This window comes from Telmatherina bonti (genome assembly GCF_933228915.1).
Source record: "Telmatherina bonti genome assembly, chromosome: 21".
Taxonomy (NCBI): Eukaryota; Metazoa; Chordata; class Actinopteri; order Atheriniformes; family Telmatherinidae; genus Telmatherina; species Telmatherina bonti.
Window position 1 is genome coordinate 12,272,513 of NC_136630.1, and position 16,595 is coordinate 12,289,107.

General features: G+C 40.8%; 1 protein-coding gene across 1 annotated transcript in view; it reads left to right on the forward strand.

Annotated features, from left to right (window-relative positions):
* The first annotated feature begins 1,880 nt into the window (after positions 1-1,880).
* The window catches only part of ctbp2l (C-terminal binding protein 2, like), a 118,058-nt gene continuing 103,343 nt past the window's right edge, over positions 1,881-16,595 (forward strand). The window contains 1 exon segment of the mRNA XM_079260494.1: positions 1,881-1,957. The gene's annotated coding sequence lies outside the window, so the exon portion shown is untranslated.

Genomic DNA, 16,595 nt, shown 5'->3' on the forward strand with positions numbered 1-16,595 from the left:
ACTCCAAGTATTTGCTGTGTGGGTTGAATTTTTTCCATCATCACCACTACCATAAAGTTTACTTTTCCTCTTTAAGTCCATGGTTTTTCCAGTTTTCCATGATGTTGCAACAGAGGTCAGTTTAAGTTGACTTGATATTGGTAAGTTAGAAAATAGTCCAAATTCACTGCTGTTTTGCATCCATGCACCATCTGGAATAACATGGAGTCAACCCGATTTGTCTTCATGCACACAAAAAACGATTGCATTTTTGACATTTTGAAGGGATCAACTTAAATGTAAATCCCAGCCAAGTCATTTTAATGCATAAATTTAAGCAACAAGGTAAGTTTATTTGTATAGTGCATTTAATGCGCAAGACAATTCAAAATGCTTCACATAAAACCTCAAAAGCATTACTGATGGGGAAAAGAAAGCATGAAAAAAATGGTCAAATTTGCCAAACAATGCAAAGTAAACAGCAAATAAAATCAACAGGACTACACATACTATATTGGAAAAAGTGACGTGTCACAGTGAACCCAGCTTCTCTGGAATTGCGATTGGCTCCTGTGGGACCTGTGTTGTGGGACAAGGCCTGTAATGTAAGAAAGAAATCCAGCGGGATTAAGCAAAGACATTCACACAGGGTTCTGCATCACACCCCCAAGCCTCCAGATACACGGTTTCATTTTCTTGTAAACACATGGTAGACTCTCATTTTGTGTCAGCGTTTACGGAACTGTCGTGTCTTTTCTTCTATTAGAAATCTCTTTAGCTTTGGTGATGTAAGAAAAACCAACAGCCAAAACATTACTACATGTATCGTTCTTTATACAGGTTTACACTGATTTGTATATTTATTTATCTCACAATTGGGCACCTGGACAGTAAGATTTCCAACAAACCTTTTCTTCTTTCATCCATATATATATATATATATATATATATATATATATATATATATATATATATATATATATACACACATACATACATACATATACATACATATATATATATATATATATATATATATATATATATATATATATATATATATATATATATATATATATATATATATATATATATATATATATATATATATATCCCTGATTATGTCAAGTGAACTTTTCACATGTCAAGAAAAGTTTCACTGTAATGAAATTCTTTAAGGGAAGTATGAATAGAGCACATCAGAGCGCTTGTGAGTATATTAAGGTTTTAATCTTTGGAAATATTTGTCTAAATAAAAGTAGTGTCCCAGTTATTCCTGATACTCTTCACACTTCTGCCTCTCAAGCCGAATAAATGAGTTATTGATCACTTTCAGTTGCTAAAAACTTCATATGAAAGATTTGATCATCACTGAAGAATCCAAAATATCCTGTTTGACCTCATCATTTGTTCTAAACATGAGCAGAAGGTGATGTTTGTGTGTGGTGATGATGATGAGGAGGAGGAGGAGGAGGAGTAAGGAGGAAGGAAGGGGGTTTGTCTTCGTCTTGGTTTATGTCATTGGTTTAAACGACCCAAGACCCCGCCTTGATGAAAAAAAAAAGAGTTAGACAGACTACAGCCAAAGAGAGACAGGGAGAGAGAGAGAGAGAGAGAGAGAGAGAAGGGGGGGAGGAAAAAAATAAAGCGGTGAAACAGTTAAGACACCTACTCGATGTTTATGCTCCGCCGTATTTTAATAAACAAGGACTCGGTTTTGAACACATCGCTGCCTTGTTCCTTGTTCGGCCATTCCTCCCCTGCTATCAGCTCATTTCTTCCCGCCTGCTGGAAAGAAGCCGCACGCAGGATTAATAAGGTGGAATCAGATTTACCCCCACCCCACCACCCCCCCAAAAAAAGAAACCTTCGTATGAAACATTTGTCCTGCCGCGGATGATGCTGCCGCCGCCGCCGGGTGCCTAAAAAAAAAAAAAAAGTCGCCTTCTCAACTTAACATTACACATCCTTCATCCAGGTAAGAGGACGCTTTTCCACGTTTTCATCCAGTTTTGGGGGCTTTTAAAAACGACTTTTGCACCGGCTGCTGCCGGGTTGTAGGTCCGCATACAGCTCTGGCCATGTGTGTCCACCTTACTGCGCCATGAAGATGGGGAATGGACGGGTGGGTAGGGACGTCCACAGACCTTATTCCTGACCACGTTAAAGCTGCCCTGTCAAACACGAACAGCTTGCCTTGTTTTTAAACCTCCTGCGCAAACATTCTAACCTTTATTTATTTCTTTATTTTGGCACGGAGATGGGTTTTATAGCCAAGACGCAGGGACTATGTCGGTTTTGCACGCAACGATCCCGTACGGAGTGTGTGCGTTTGTGTGTGTCTGTTAAAAGAAAATAGGAAGTGCATTAGTAGCTGGAGTGTACGCGCGTGCGTGCGTGTGTACGTGTGTGTGTGTGTGAGAGAGAGAGAGAGAGAGAGAGAGAGAGTGTGTGTGTTGAGCGGTTGTGGAGTTGAGCTTTTTGCAGCGAGACTGTACTCCCTCATAAATCCTCTCATATCGCATGCTTGATCCGAATGAGTGAGTTATTGTGGATAGGAAGACGTCATCCTGTGTAATCCCATGCTGCTTAGCATGGGCGTCTAATCAAACATAAAGAAAGAAGGGAGGAAAACAGAGAAAAAAGTTGACTAAATCTTCTGCCCAGTGCGCATCAGATGTCACTGACCTTTCACACCTTGCATGCTGTTGCACAATTTTAAAAACTCTCTGGGGGAGCTTTTTGGGGGAAACTGCAACAAATCAGTCAACATATGATGGAATAGATCAAGCCAAACATGTGCATGGTGATGCCTCCCAAGGAGTCACACCTGGAAGGAGTTTGTGGTTAAGTGTGCATGAAGGGATGTGCAGCTTGCTGAGTGAAGTCAGGTGACAAGAAGCATGAGCAGGAAAGTTGAAAAGTGAAGGAAAAGTGCAGTGAAACTGAGCTAGACATCTTCTTGATTCATTGGATTAAACCCCCCCCCCCCCCCCCCCCCCCCCCCCATTGACGTGATCTCCTGGAGTATCCGGCACTTCTGGAATCACTTGGAACAAATCTTTTCTGCTGCAGCTTTTAAGTTTACAGAGCTGTTATTGTCAGCGAGGATTTGGCGCCACAGCTGAAACTCAAAAGAAGCTGGTGAGGAAACTCCATCTTCTTTTAGCAGCCGGTGTATGAATGAGCCGCTAATTGCCTCGTGTTAACTTGTTAATTACACACTCTTGTGAGTACTCTTACATATTATACACCAATTAATTCAGCACCGACTCTGAGAATAACACCAGGAATTGTGTGCGGTGGGATGGAGAACACGAGTTACACCGAAATGTTAGATTTCCATCCTCCCGTCAGATCGTGTCAAGTTTAATCTTGACATGATCGATGCAAATTATTTGCTGTCTGCGTGCTAAATAAGAGATGACCTTGGGAGTGCAGCTCTTTGTCTCTATTATGAGCACCCTTGTGCATGTATTACACCAAGGAGGGAGGAGGAGGGTGTGTGTGTGTGTGTGTGCCTGAAGGACTTTAAGGCCACTACAGATGTGTGCAGCCTGGACATCTGCTCTGTGGTGAGCCGTTGACAGGGAAGTGGTTAAGAGGTTGGGCAGACCAGTTTGTCAAAAAGCTCAATTTAACAGCCCCAGTCGCAAGAGCAGCACGGAAAGGGTCAGAACAAGTCTTTTTCTTCTCATGCCAGGTACACTGACAATTATTACAGGTCCACGCTGGACTTCTCATTCCCCCATTGGTGGATCAATTCCTCTTTCATAACCAATGAAGCTGCCATACATAAGCTGAGCAAGAAACACTTTGTTTTCTTTTTGTTTTGCCATTATGAATCATTTTTACCACTCTGAGCAAGGACCGTCACGTTTCCACGGAGGAAATTGAACAGACTCCTTCGGTCGACCTGGCGAAGAGTCTGCCCTCTGCCAATCCTCTCCTGTGTTGCCGAGCAGCACCCTATCACTCAAGGCAATTGAACGTCTCTGAGGGGACCTCTGTTAGCCCCCTGCAATATTTATTACCATCCATCATCCCAAGACGCTCGCTCGGCGGGGTGAATAACAGTGGCTGCTAAGTTCTGTGTTAAAAAGTTCCCTCGCCAGCAACCATTAGAGGGGGGATTTATGAGGGCGGCTTCCCTGGAAGTGCTGTGGAAGCGAGACGGAGCATGTTTCAGAGTCACTGCATACCCGCTGGGCTGTGGGACTAAATATGTCGTGCTTATAACTCTGACTGGGGTTGTGCTAGTTGAAGAGCTGCCCAAACTTCTCATTCTCTCTTTTTTTTTTTTTTTTTTTTTTTTTTTCTTGAGTGCACTTACTGCTTAATTAGACTGAAAGTGAAACCTCAAATATCATCAGAGATGGACTAGTTTTTAAGGGTTTGGAGTGGTCTTCGGAGCATTTTTCTGGCATAAATCCATCCACTGCATCGTCCGCTTTGAGTGCAATATTTCAGGCATAATAAGCACAAAGAGAAAGTGAATCCGTATCGGTCTTCTGTGAAGTTGTTTTCTTTGTAGCAAATCTTTCTTGCAGCAGAGATAGTAATGATCTAATATTCACTATAGTCTTTAAAAAGGATGCTGTAATGTATGCTACACTGCCCTACTGAGCTGGTAAAGCCAGCCCACAGGTCCTTTGAGTGAGCTTGAACTCACACTGTGGGAAAATTAGCACATCTGTCTGTGCTCACTGCGTCTCGACGTAGTCTTCAAACCCTGTAGAGATTAGAAAGATGCTTCCCAGTCAGTTAAGGTGGTTTGTTTGTCGGTTGAAAACAACTGGGATGAATCTAAAAAGGAAGTGACGCTTCAGGGACGGGGCAGCGCTGTAAATGAGCGTGTTAGCGCACTTCTTTTAGGTCAATTTAATATGTGTTTTTAATTGGTCTCTGAAGGCTGAGATTTCGCCTCTCCTTCATGGCTTCCTCAAAAGTGTCTGTGCGATGTGACTGTGTTGAGCAGAGGAGCCCGGGAGCAGCGGTGTTCATTTGAAGCCCGCTGAACGTGCTCATTATCTCCAACTAAAGGCAAGATTGATTTAGCTGAAAGCCGGGGTCATTTTTTTGGAAGAATATCTTTAAAAAAAACAAAAAAAACATGGAGGTAGAAAGAGAAAACCAATCGAAACCTTGCCCCTGATTGCGCTCGGTCAGAGTGGATAACTTTAAAACAGCTGGAAAACTACTTGGCATTTCTCTGATATAGTGTTTTTAATACTCAGCTGGAGCTTCGTGTCTTCCTTTTAGAAACCATACGATATCTAAAAGATTCTCTCTACCCAACGTTCCCATTCTTCGCCTCTCTCTTCTCTCGCAGCATTCTTCGTCTCCGGCTTCTCCTGCCGTAGGAGTGTGTGTTTGTGTGCGAAAGATGGGAGTGGGACTATGAGCTTTTTTTTTTCTCCCTCTCTCTCTGCTGTCATTGCTTACTCCCATCGCTATAATTTCATTGACAGCAGCAGCAATTGTGTTCTCTGAAGCTACTCGGGAGTAAAGGATAATTAGAACCATGAATGTCTTTTTCATTGTAAATGAGAAAGTGGAACCCTGCGCCAGAGCCATTCTCTGTACTTTACAAAGGGCTACGATCCAGCGATAGGGCTTGTATAAGAGATCTACAGTATTCTCTAACACAAACAGATGTATTTTATTCTGGCTGAAACCCCAAGAGCTGAATCTTGTGGTTATCTGGCGAGCAGATAGGATTCCCCCCCCCCCTCTGTTATTGGACTGAATGTAACAGCCACTCTGTGCTTTTTACCTTGCACCGCGCTACGTTAGTATCAGGGGAGAGAGAGGTGGCGGTGTAATAAAGTGGAAGCACATAGTCTCTCAGCTATGTAAAAGGTCAAGTAACACTTACGCTTGCCCCTGTTGGCCATGTCAGAGACAGTCTTGTTTGCGTTAAGGCAAGATGCCGCCTAGCATAGCGGCGGCACAGCTATTAGAGTTATTAATTATTTTCTTACAACTTAATACACTTTCATTTAATGCATATTAATTGACGTGCCTCTGAATTTGCACTCACCATAATCCACCAAGGATTTCTCAAAGGCAAGCACAAAAGGATTTTACTATCTTAAGGAGGGAGTGGTCTTTTGGGATGTAAAGTGCCCCTGCTCAATTGTGTATTACATTATGAAACAGACATAAGTGAAATGAAATTACAACGTATCATCAGCGCGGTGAAGGATCCTGTTGAATAATTACCTCGGCGGAGTCATTGTTGTAATGTTAAACTTGCTCTTTTGGATGTGAAGGAGGGAGGGTCTCGTGAAGTCCTCATCGAAAGGGAATAACAAGCTGTTTCAAGGTTAAACTGTGTGAAGGCCAAATGTTTGGGGAGGGTGGATTAATTTCATGTCCCATAATGTGATTTGCAATATCTCCTCCTCTCTTGCCCTTGCTTTCTTTGGAGATGTGCGAGCCTGATGAGAGGTGAAAGCAGGGGGGCTGTTGTAGCGATCTCCTGCATTTATAAGTGTTTACAGAGCTACTAAACAGAATTAAGGGAGACGGTGCACGCTTACAAATTCACCCTCATTCTCAGATATCTGTCTCATTACTGAATACAAATTCAGGGGGTTACTCCTCTGTTATAGAGAGAAAATGAGCTTTTTCTTACCAGAATGCACAAATGGAAGCATGTAGAGCCTTTAAATGCATGAAGGGTTTTCAAAACAAGTCAAACTCAGGATGGGAGGTGGTTCCAGGAAAATCAAAGTCCACCACTTGTTGTAATGCATGCTATCACGACAGGAGGAAGACCACCATAGAAACAGATCCCTTGCTGCTTAGTGAGTAGAAGCAGCCTGGTCATACTCAGCTCTGCTACATGGCATCTGCAGCTTATTGTTGTGTGTCTGGTAGACCAGGTAATAAAACTGTTGCTCATCGTTGTAATACATTTTTTTGAGATGTTGCTGCAGATATGCATGCTTTTCATACATCACCAGTAAAGATACATTTCAGCCTGACATTATGTATGCAGTATGAGGAACTGATAAAATCAGTGATAAGTTTCTGGGTAGCGAGTGGTTGGGATGCAGACCTTTATAAAGGAAGGGGAGGGTGATGCTGGTAGCTTTTCTGCAGATCACTTATAGCAAATCTTTGCGATCAAAGGGAAGATGTGTGTTAAACAGAAGTTCTTTTTTTTTAAAAGGGGGCCTGAAAACATAGATGAAAAGTTGTTTAAAACTTTAAAAACCACTGAGTACATGGAAGAAATTTAATCAGTATGTCGCTGCTTTTGCTTTTTTTTTTTTTTTTTAATTGTAAAGAAACTTTATGGACATTTATGCTTGAACTGGGAGTTGGGGAATGCTGTTTACTACCTGATCTGTTTTTTTTTTTGTTTTTCTTAGAAAATACGTTTTCTCAATAAATAAGAAGAAAAGGGAAAAAAAAAAAAAAAAGGAAATTGGGAGCAACTAGTCCGGGGGGGTTAAAATCTTAACTTGACATTCCAGCAGAAAAAATGAAGTTGATGTTCTCAGGCTTGATTATAACCTAAGGTTGACCAAAATAAACAGTATATGTATATGATAGAGCTAATTTAATTGGATAAAGCTAGCTTACCTAAATTTAAATTGGTTGCCAGGTAACATTACATTTCAGCAACTCAAGCTAAAGGTGGCTGAATTCCCTATTTTTTATTTTTTACCTGGTTTACTGGTTGATAACCCATCAGGCTGTCCAGCATCTAAAAAGTTGGAAATGCAACATCATGGTCTCAGTGGTCTGATCATTAGGTCATTCGGTCACTGTTTACAAAGAAGAGCCAGTAGCTTTTGGTCTCAGTGGGTTTTTTTTCCAGTTTGAGCTCAGTTCAAACGTAGGTTTTGGAACTGGCTCCAGCAGAGTGTTTCTTAATCTTGCTCCTCTGAGACCACTGCCCTGCATGTTTTGGTTCCTCCCAACTCCAGCACACATGATTCACAATAATTGAACTGCTTGACAAGTTCTTTGCAAGCGGTCAAATGAGTTATTGAGTCAGATGTATCAAAGGATGGAACATCAAAAACACGCAGAGCAGAGATCCTGAGGACCAGGATTGACTAACAGTGAATAAATATGGAAGGGTCTCTTCATGGTTCTGCAACCGTCCTGCGATGGCACTTCTCATGTCTCTACATGTCAATGTCACTTGAAGGAAGACTACTCTTGCTTGTGTTGGGGCTTTATCCTGCTGTGGAAGACAGATGTCACAGTGGATGAAGAATCTGCTTTGTGGAAGAGTGAAGCAAAACGAAGTGAGCTTTCTGGCAGACGCAGATGGATACATTTATTCAGTAAAACAAAAACTAGACACAGATGGAGAATATGTTAATGCATTCAGAAGGTGATGATGATTTTACACTCGTTCAGTTACGCTTTTACCTTGAGTGCAGTGCTGTTTTTCAAAAAGGACTTAACTGATTGCTTTTAGCTTGTTAATTTAAAAAAAAGTGTTTGGAAAATGTTCTGTCATGTGTCACTTCTGAATTTCTATGCTGTTGTTTTGTAAGCAGTCTGTAGCAGTCTTCTATATCGATTTTGTTTTGGTGTCTGCTGAATGACTTTTAAACTCGGCGAGTACGTTTACTGAATACTCTTGACCCCCCCTTGGCAAAAATAATACCCATGTCCCTTTTGGCTGCGGTGCACTCAGTGCCCTGTGCATTGAAGCTGTTCTTCCTGGTTTCCAGCAGCAGCTACTATTATTGAGCTCAGTTTCACCTTTTCTTTCAAAGCATGGTGAACTTTTTTTTTTTTTATTTTCAGGCTGCATCCTTTCTCAGTTCAGCTTCGCCAGTTAAAGTAGTTTTTCTAAACTGATTTCTCACTTTGACCGTCTTCAAGCTTTGCAGCAGGTTAACTTTTATCTTTGAAATTTTGGGGAGTTTACAATATGTGTGGGGTTTTTTTTCAGATCTTAAGTGGAAAAAGTTTGACTTTTCTTCACTTTCTATAAGTAGCATCTTGCAGCAAATGCAGAACATGAACGCTTACTCATTCAGTACCCGGCCACATTTGTGTGAGCCTTTTCTAGCCCTGAGTTTTTGGTGTTAGATAAATGTGTTGCAGCTGTGAAAACTCTGCACAAGTCCTCGCTCAAGCATGTTAAAAAATAACTCGTGTGGAGTCTTGGCATTTACTTTCAAACTTGACTTCCTTAAACATATTCCGTCCCCTGCTTCTAATGTATAGCAACGCCAACGCAGCCCTGAAAGTGCAACTAGTCAGTGAAAGAAATTAATAATAGCAATAAAATAACAGAAGCTGCTTTTTTTTTTTTTTTTTTTTTTACACTTTTTCTTTTCCTCCTTTTCCTGTTCTTGTCTTTTTCTACACATATCCATCACCATCCCTGTTCTACCCCAGTGAAGGTCTCGCTGCTTATGTAATGCATCTAAACATTTGTGCAGCATTAGGGGAAGTCAGGCATACCAAAACTGTGCAAAATGTCCCTCTGTGCACCCCATAGAGGTGGGACAGATGGCAGTCCTCGTTCCAAGCCTTGTAAAACTGCCTGTGACAGGAGAGATGGCATACACGCAGCTAAAATAGGGCAGCGCTAGCTACAGCTTTACTGACAGTTGTGGACACAGTTGCGTGCACGCTCATCAGTGGGCTTTTTATTTCCAAAACCATCAAGCATCTGACTTTGATGCTCTTTAAATTCCCTTTAACTTTTAATTACAGTGTGGTGTGAATTGATGGAAGAATCCTGGAAAACAGACTGTAAATGCATGCAGTCCCCTCGCTTCACCTGCGATCCAGATTTTGGCTCACCTATAACAAAGGCTATCAGATTCTCACATTAGATCATCCATCATAATGTAAAAGAAGGTGACCCGGAGTTGTTTTCTAATTCACTCGTTAATCACCGCCTCAGCAGAGTGTCGGGCGCCTTACTTTGTTCCCCTTTAACAACTCTCTGGGCAGAGTCCATTATTGAGTAAACAGAGAGTGAAACAAAGAAGAAATGAATGAAGATGCGCAGCGCGGAACCCCCAGAGGTGAGATCAAATGGCAGGCTCTCTGATGATGAGGTATGTTTATAGCTGACACTCTATTAAGAGGAGGCTCTTCCCTGCTGGCTCATAATGAACATCTACCTTGTGAAATTTCTTCCGAAGTTTTTTTTTTTCTCTTCCCTTCCTCTGAGTTATGGGTTATTTTCATCAGAATGTGTCCTAATTGCACTCAGCAGAGTCAGGGGATGAGCCACTGATGAAGACGGCGAGTTTTAAGCGAACTTGGCAAGGTGACTGTCTCATGGTGGCATTAGCTGTTTGGATGGAAGTACATCTTGACCACCGCTTTCCCCGATTGTATTTTAATAACAGCCTGTTTTGTCCTTGGAGGATGATATTTTAGGCCTGAACTCTTCTTCTTTTCTCTGTGTGCATGGTAACGCCTCCTCCAGATGTCCCCCACCGCAGGAGGCTGAGGCACATGCAAGAAGCTTACTGCTAACCACACACACACACACACACACACACACACAAACACATACAAACATGGACTTGCTCTCGGATCACCTCTGGAGGCGGCCACCTCAGCTGACCTGTTACGAAATATCACTGTATGGGCTGCGGAGCAAAAGTGTGCTGTTTCTGTCAAGATGAGAGTTTAATATTGCTGACAAAAAGGGCACAGTGTGTGTGTGTGTGTGTTGTGCAGAAAGAAAAAGAAAACATCTCAGGAAAGGAGAGTGTTTTCGTAAATCACAGACAATGTACCATCTGCACACGGCAGGGTGTATGAGCGACACTGGACCACTGCTGTGGGGAACTATTGCATTGTTATTAAATGGCTGTTGCTTCACTGGCAGCCATATTACAGGCTCAGATCCTGTGCCTGATGCAAGGCAACCGAGAGGAAATATGTGAAGTTGGTAGTAAAGGACCCCAATCCAGTCTGGCCTTCTGGACATGTTGATACAATGTGCAGTCAAAGTTGCTGAACCTCAAACCTCCCAGTACTCACCTGCTCTGCCTGCTTGGCATTCAAATTTTCTCCACTCTGTGTCTTAACTCAGGATACGCTTCATCCCTCAAGCAGTTCATCTGCAAAATTAATTTAATCTTGCACGTGCCTATAAGATCTCTGTCTTTTCATGGCCAAAGAGTCTGGATCCACTTCTGCTGTAGCAGTGTGTTGACTCATTGATATTATGTGCCCTTTGTGCATACCAAAGTAGAGGGAGACTGTTCATGATAAGCCACTGAAGAGTTGATTAGCTCCTTTTGCTTTCCTCCATCTTATTCTCTCACATTCAGGGAAGGAAAATGACTCTCATAGATTGCACACACTGCTAACGGTTTCTTGTTAGCTTTCCATGTGGCAGGGGATATTAAAATTATGTGGAATTTGAATGCATGGTTGCTGAATTGATTCTTACCTACGCAGGCTTTTTGTAAAAACTCGGCTTGTTGTTTAGGGAAGAAATTTCTGTTGAAAAATCTCTGCTCTATGCATTGTTTTACCCCCATAAACTGAAGGATTTCTCAACACGTTCATCTGTTGAGTGATGCTGCAGCAGCACATCTACAGGTGAGCTCAACAGTTGAGAAGCAAAAGGATGTCCATCCTCAGCCAGGACCTCCATCCCCCCCCCATTAAAGTTGTAATAACACATCACCATTCCCAGCTCCATTTTTGAGAGTCAACAACATGTTACAGTAAAAGGTTTTTAAGTTTCAACATTTTTTTTAAAATACAACCTTCATTAATGGACATTAAGTGCTGAGTCCATTTCATTTTCAGTCTGGGTGTCGCAGATGTAAACATCTCCTGCTCCGACCAATGCTGGAAGGAAAACAATTGCTAGATGTGTTGCCAGTCTCTTAAAGGAAAGAGATGCTAGAAGGATCTTAATATTTACTCAATGTAGTGGTGGAATCATTAAGTTGGCAACACTGCATGTTACCGGCTGTTAAGCATATGTTTGAGTGTTCATCTTGTTTGTAGACCAGCTTTGGTGGAGCTCTGCGCTCTGAGGTTTTGCTGACGCACGTGTGAGTTCAGTAGAAGTGGGTGAAAGTGAGTTCTAAACCTGATTGCTAATGCTACATGCTGTTATTCTGTTATTAATCAATGAGTCAGCCAAGAACAAAGGCACCATTCGACATGTGTTATCAAAAATTACGTGCACCACTCTAATTTCATGTGCACGAACTTGCTCCTGCGCGTGGTATTTTGAGCTCTGCGGAGTGTAAAAAGTTAAATTCATATATTATCAGCTTAATCTTTCTTTCCACCTGTAGGAAGTTACTGTTCATGTGACCTGCTTGATATATTGAAAGTTTATTGCAATATCAAGATGTTTGGTGCTGTCATCCTGGAAACTGACAAAATATGGTGTGTTTTATCCAAAATTTGCAATCAAATGTAACTCTGGTGGCAGAACTCTTTTGTTTTAAGGGCGCAGCGACATCTCTTAGGGGAAATTGATTTTGAAATGATTTTGTGCTCTTGGAGGAAAAAATTTGTTAACTGATAAAGCAGTGCTAAAAAATGAATGTGCTTATGTGTGCCGGACACTCCTTGTAAAATGTGGAGTCAAGTAACTGTCAGATCAGCGGCTCAGTCGGTTCTTTCTCCACTCCAGCTACTGTGCGAAGTGAATTTGTGAATGCCCATAAATATGCATGTGCTTGAACTCCTGACAAAAGTTTCCAAGGGCCTGATTTTTTATTTATTTTTTTTTGGGAGCCGTCATCCTGCTTGACAGAACCTGACATTTGGAAAGGTCTATGAGGAGGATTTGTTTATGACAGCTTCAAATTACAGTGGCACAGAGGGAACGGGAAAAGGAGGAGGGGGATGCAGGGATTGAGGAAGAAAATGGCTCCTGCTTATTTAAATGTCACTTCAGCGAGGTGAATGTGTAAGCTCCTCTTCTTTTTCTAGCATTACATAGGCATGTCTCACAATGGAAAAAAACATTGCTTGCCATCTTTTATTCTGTGTGTGTGTGTGTGTGTGTGTGTGTGTCTCTCTCCATCTTTATGTTTGGCTGAGGCTGTCTTATTGGCAGAAGGCTTTAAGCCTTGTGAAGCTTTGCCAGCATCTTGACAGTAACCACAAACCATTTAGTTGTTTGTTTTGTGTAGGTACAGACTAAGGGACCAATAACTCGGTTTCAGTTGGGATTGGAGGCTTATTCTGGATTACTGTATATATACATGAGTACAAAATGCACAATAATTTTAAGGCTCACCCACTCCCCACTCTGTAAGAGCAAGAAGAAGGAAAAGTATAAAATATAATTGTTTTAAGTACAATCTGGGGGAGGAGGCCGACAAATTACTGATAGGTGTTCTGCCATTTCTGCAATTCCAAAGTCATGTACTTATGTAATAATGTCTTTTTACAACAAAGCCTGTTATTTCTTCCCAACAGTAAGTGCTCTAATGGATCTATAGGGGTCTCTGAGTGTCACTGACCTTTTAATGAGGATGAGCTATCCAGAATACACTGAGTATCTCTCAGTGTTAGTAGTTGAATGTCACTCAAACTAAAGGACAGTACTGTCATCCGGAACTTTAGTAAGGGGGATGTAGAAGTAAGTGTGTGTATATATATATATATATATATATATATATATATATATATATATATATATATATATGTATATATATATATATATATATATATGTATACATACATATTTATATATATATATATATATATATATATATATATATATATATATGTATGTATATATGTGTTTTGGTGACTGACTTGAAGGCACATATTGTTCTGCAGTTACTGTAACGAACGAGCAGCGGGAGTCTCTCCCCATCCTAAAGCACTCCCAAGCGGCCAGTCTCAGTCGGCTCCGGCTGCAGGTCAATGCAGAATAACTGCAGTAGGTTGTGGAAGTTTACTACAACATAGTTTATACCATTGTCAGTGAAAACTGGCTGCATTATTTTCGTATACATAGTTTGGCGAGTTAAACACTGTAATATCCCTTCGTTACAGGGCGTTACCATAGCAACGCGTTAATCAACGAACGTACATCGAAAATGTACATCGTGGCCAACATAAAATAGTTCCTATATAAGCGGTAAAAGTGGATTAAACAACTCGGAATAGTGCATTAGACGGTTATAATCTGTGACATGGAGTAGAGAACACCACGACGCGCAGTGTTAAAAAATACTGGATAATTGTGTTAAATAATCGAGATTTCATTTTCAGTCAAAATAATCGTGATTATAATTTTTGTCATAATCGAGCAGCCCTATTGCCAAGGCTGTTTGGTCCGCTTAGGTTAAGTGCAGTTTGAAATGCAACCAAACAAAAGGTGTGAAAGTAAAGGTGTGAAACATTTTGAAAATCTTTGCCTGATTGTACCAAGTCCCCCAGACTATCCTGGTGTGAATGCCCTCTGAGAGTGTTCTTTAAGAACTCAGCATTAAATGTTGACAAGCAGATTTCAAACTTTAGCAAGTTCCCACATTAGAAAATAGACACTTTTAAATTCAGCTAATGCAAACAGAACGTCTATTTAAACAGTGGTATCTCCTATAATTAAGCTAATCTATAGGAAAGTATGCTGTGGAGGCTCTCTTGATTAATGGAGCAATTATATAATCCATTACAGTGAATTATGAATGTGCTAATGATGAGCTCATGTTGGGTAATGATTCCTGGAGTTTGCTTGTGTAAAATATGAAAAGAGAAGCAGAAAGGGTCGCTTGTGTTTGCAGATGTTCCTCTAATCACCAGGAGGTAAGGCTAAGGAGGAAAATTGTGCCAGACTTCCTACAGAGAATGGCAGCTCCACAATCACGGGTCATTGCTTCCTGTTGTAAAAAAAAAAAAAAAAGCCTCCTACTGTTCCCAGTAAAACTCAGTGTTGTAGATTTAAAGGTCTCCTGCTATGATTTACTGAAGTCCATGCAAATTTTAAATTATTGCAGAGTGTAATTTTTGATGGCAACATTAATTATCCAATTGAGAAGGCTAAAAGACAGCTTGACGTTTGACAGTTGGCAACTGAGCCTCCATAATGTTCTCAGCCAAAACCATAGCTGCAGACCAGTAATGTGTTCACATTCCTCTTGCTACAGTGCTTCTGATGGAACAGATGACAAGAAGTAGACTGTAAAAGAGTGATAGTTATAGTGAAACATGGTGGAGATGGATTTTGGATTGCTTAATGATTTTCAGTTGTGTGCACAACAGTGTGTGTATATACATTTAGTTTGCTACCATTTGTCAAGCTGGAGCCCTGCCAATAGAGGCTCTATTATTAATTCTATCTCATTAAAAGTTTCTCTGCATTGTATTCAATCTTTCTTTATCTTTTAGGCCTCAAATACAATAACTAGTGAAACTTGAGTTGAAAATAGGTTTTTATTTTAAAATCAAGTTGTGTCTTACATCCAAGGTCAACTGGAGGCTGAGACATGCATGTGCTGGATTATGGTGACCCTGTTTTCATGTGTGCTTCCTCTCAATGAGGTCTATAATGGGGCTCTGAGGTAGGGCTGGGCGATATATTGAATATACTCAAAATATCGTGGCTAGTCCCCTGTGGGATATAGAAAATGTCTATATTTGTCATATTCGAGTATCCCTGTTGTCACACAGTTGTTTTTAGCTGTGGGCAGGGTTTTCTCACTCCTTCACTCTCTGCACCGCTTTGCACCGAGAGTTAAAGCAAGCGCACCTAGTTACGTACATAACGTGAGCTACGTGCCACGTCATGAGAGGCAGCGTATAATAGCAGCTTTTCTAGCAGAGAACTCCGGTAGCATTAGCAGCGCGAGTTACAAAAAACGGAGGAAGAATTTGTTTAAAAAAAACAAAAAAAAAAAAAACAGTAACGGATCCATCATGTGGCGGTGGTTTGGATACTGGAGAGAGGATGTTGACCAAACAACTGTCGTATGCAAAGTATGTCGCAAATGTGTCGCCACCAAAGGTAGTAGTAACACAAATTTAAAATGACATGTTTCTGCCACTGCTTTAACTGTTCAATAAATACAGTTTTGATCAATTTGCTTCGTGACAATTTCATCCTTTTGGCCTGAATGTTTAAAATCAGCATATCTTAATGCAGTATGAACAATTATGTTTTAATATAGATAACAAAATCATCTTACTGACGTGTTTGTATGCACCAAAGCATTAATTCAATGCTAAGGTAAGTATCAAGATATATAGTGTATATCGTGACATGCCATAAAAATATCGGGATATTACTAAAAGGTCATATCGCCCAGCCCTACTCTGAGGTTTATAACTTGTTCGGAAAGTCTTACTCTCCACTGCATGTTGTCCTGTAATGACAGTTGGTTAGCAATGCCTACATGTAGGGCTATATAGACCAGGAATAAATATCTTTCTGACCACAGTTCAAGCAACATTTGATTTTAATCAGTATCTCTTTCTTTTCTTTCTCTTCATCGTTGGGCAACGGGATCACTCAAAACAAGTTTGGCTTATATTATATTGTAACCATAAAATGAGTAAAAGAAAAGCAACTTTTTCTCCTGAGCTACATTTAATGTAAAATGACAATTTGTGGTCGAACTTTAGTATCATATGAAGGACATCATTCCCGACTGGTCTCTCCCAGGTGTCAGTATTGG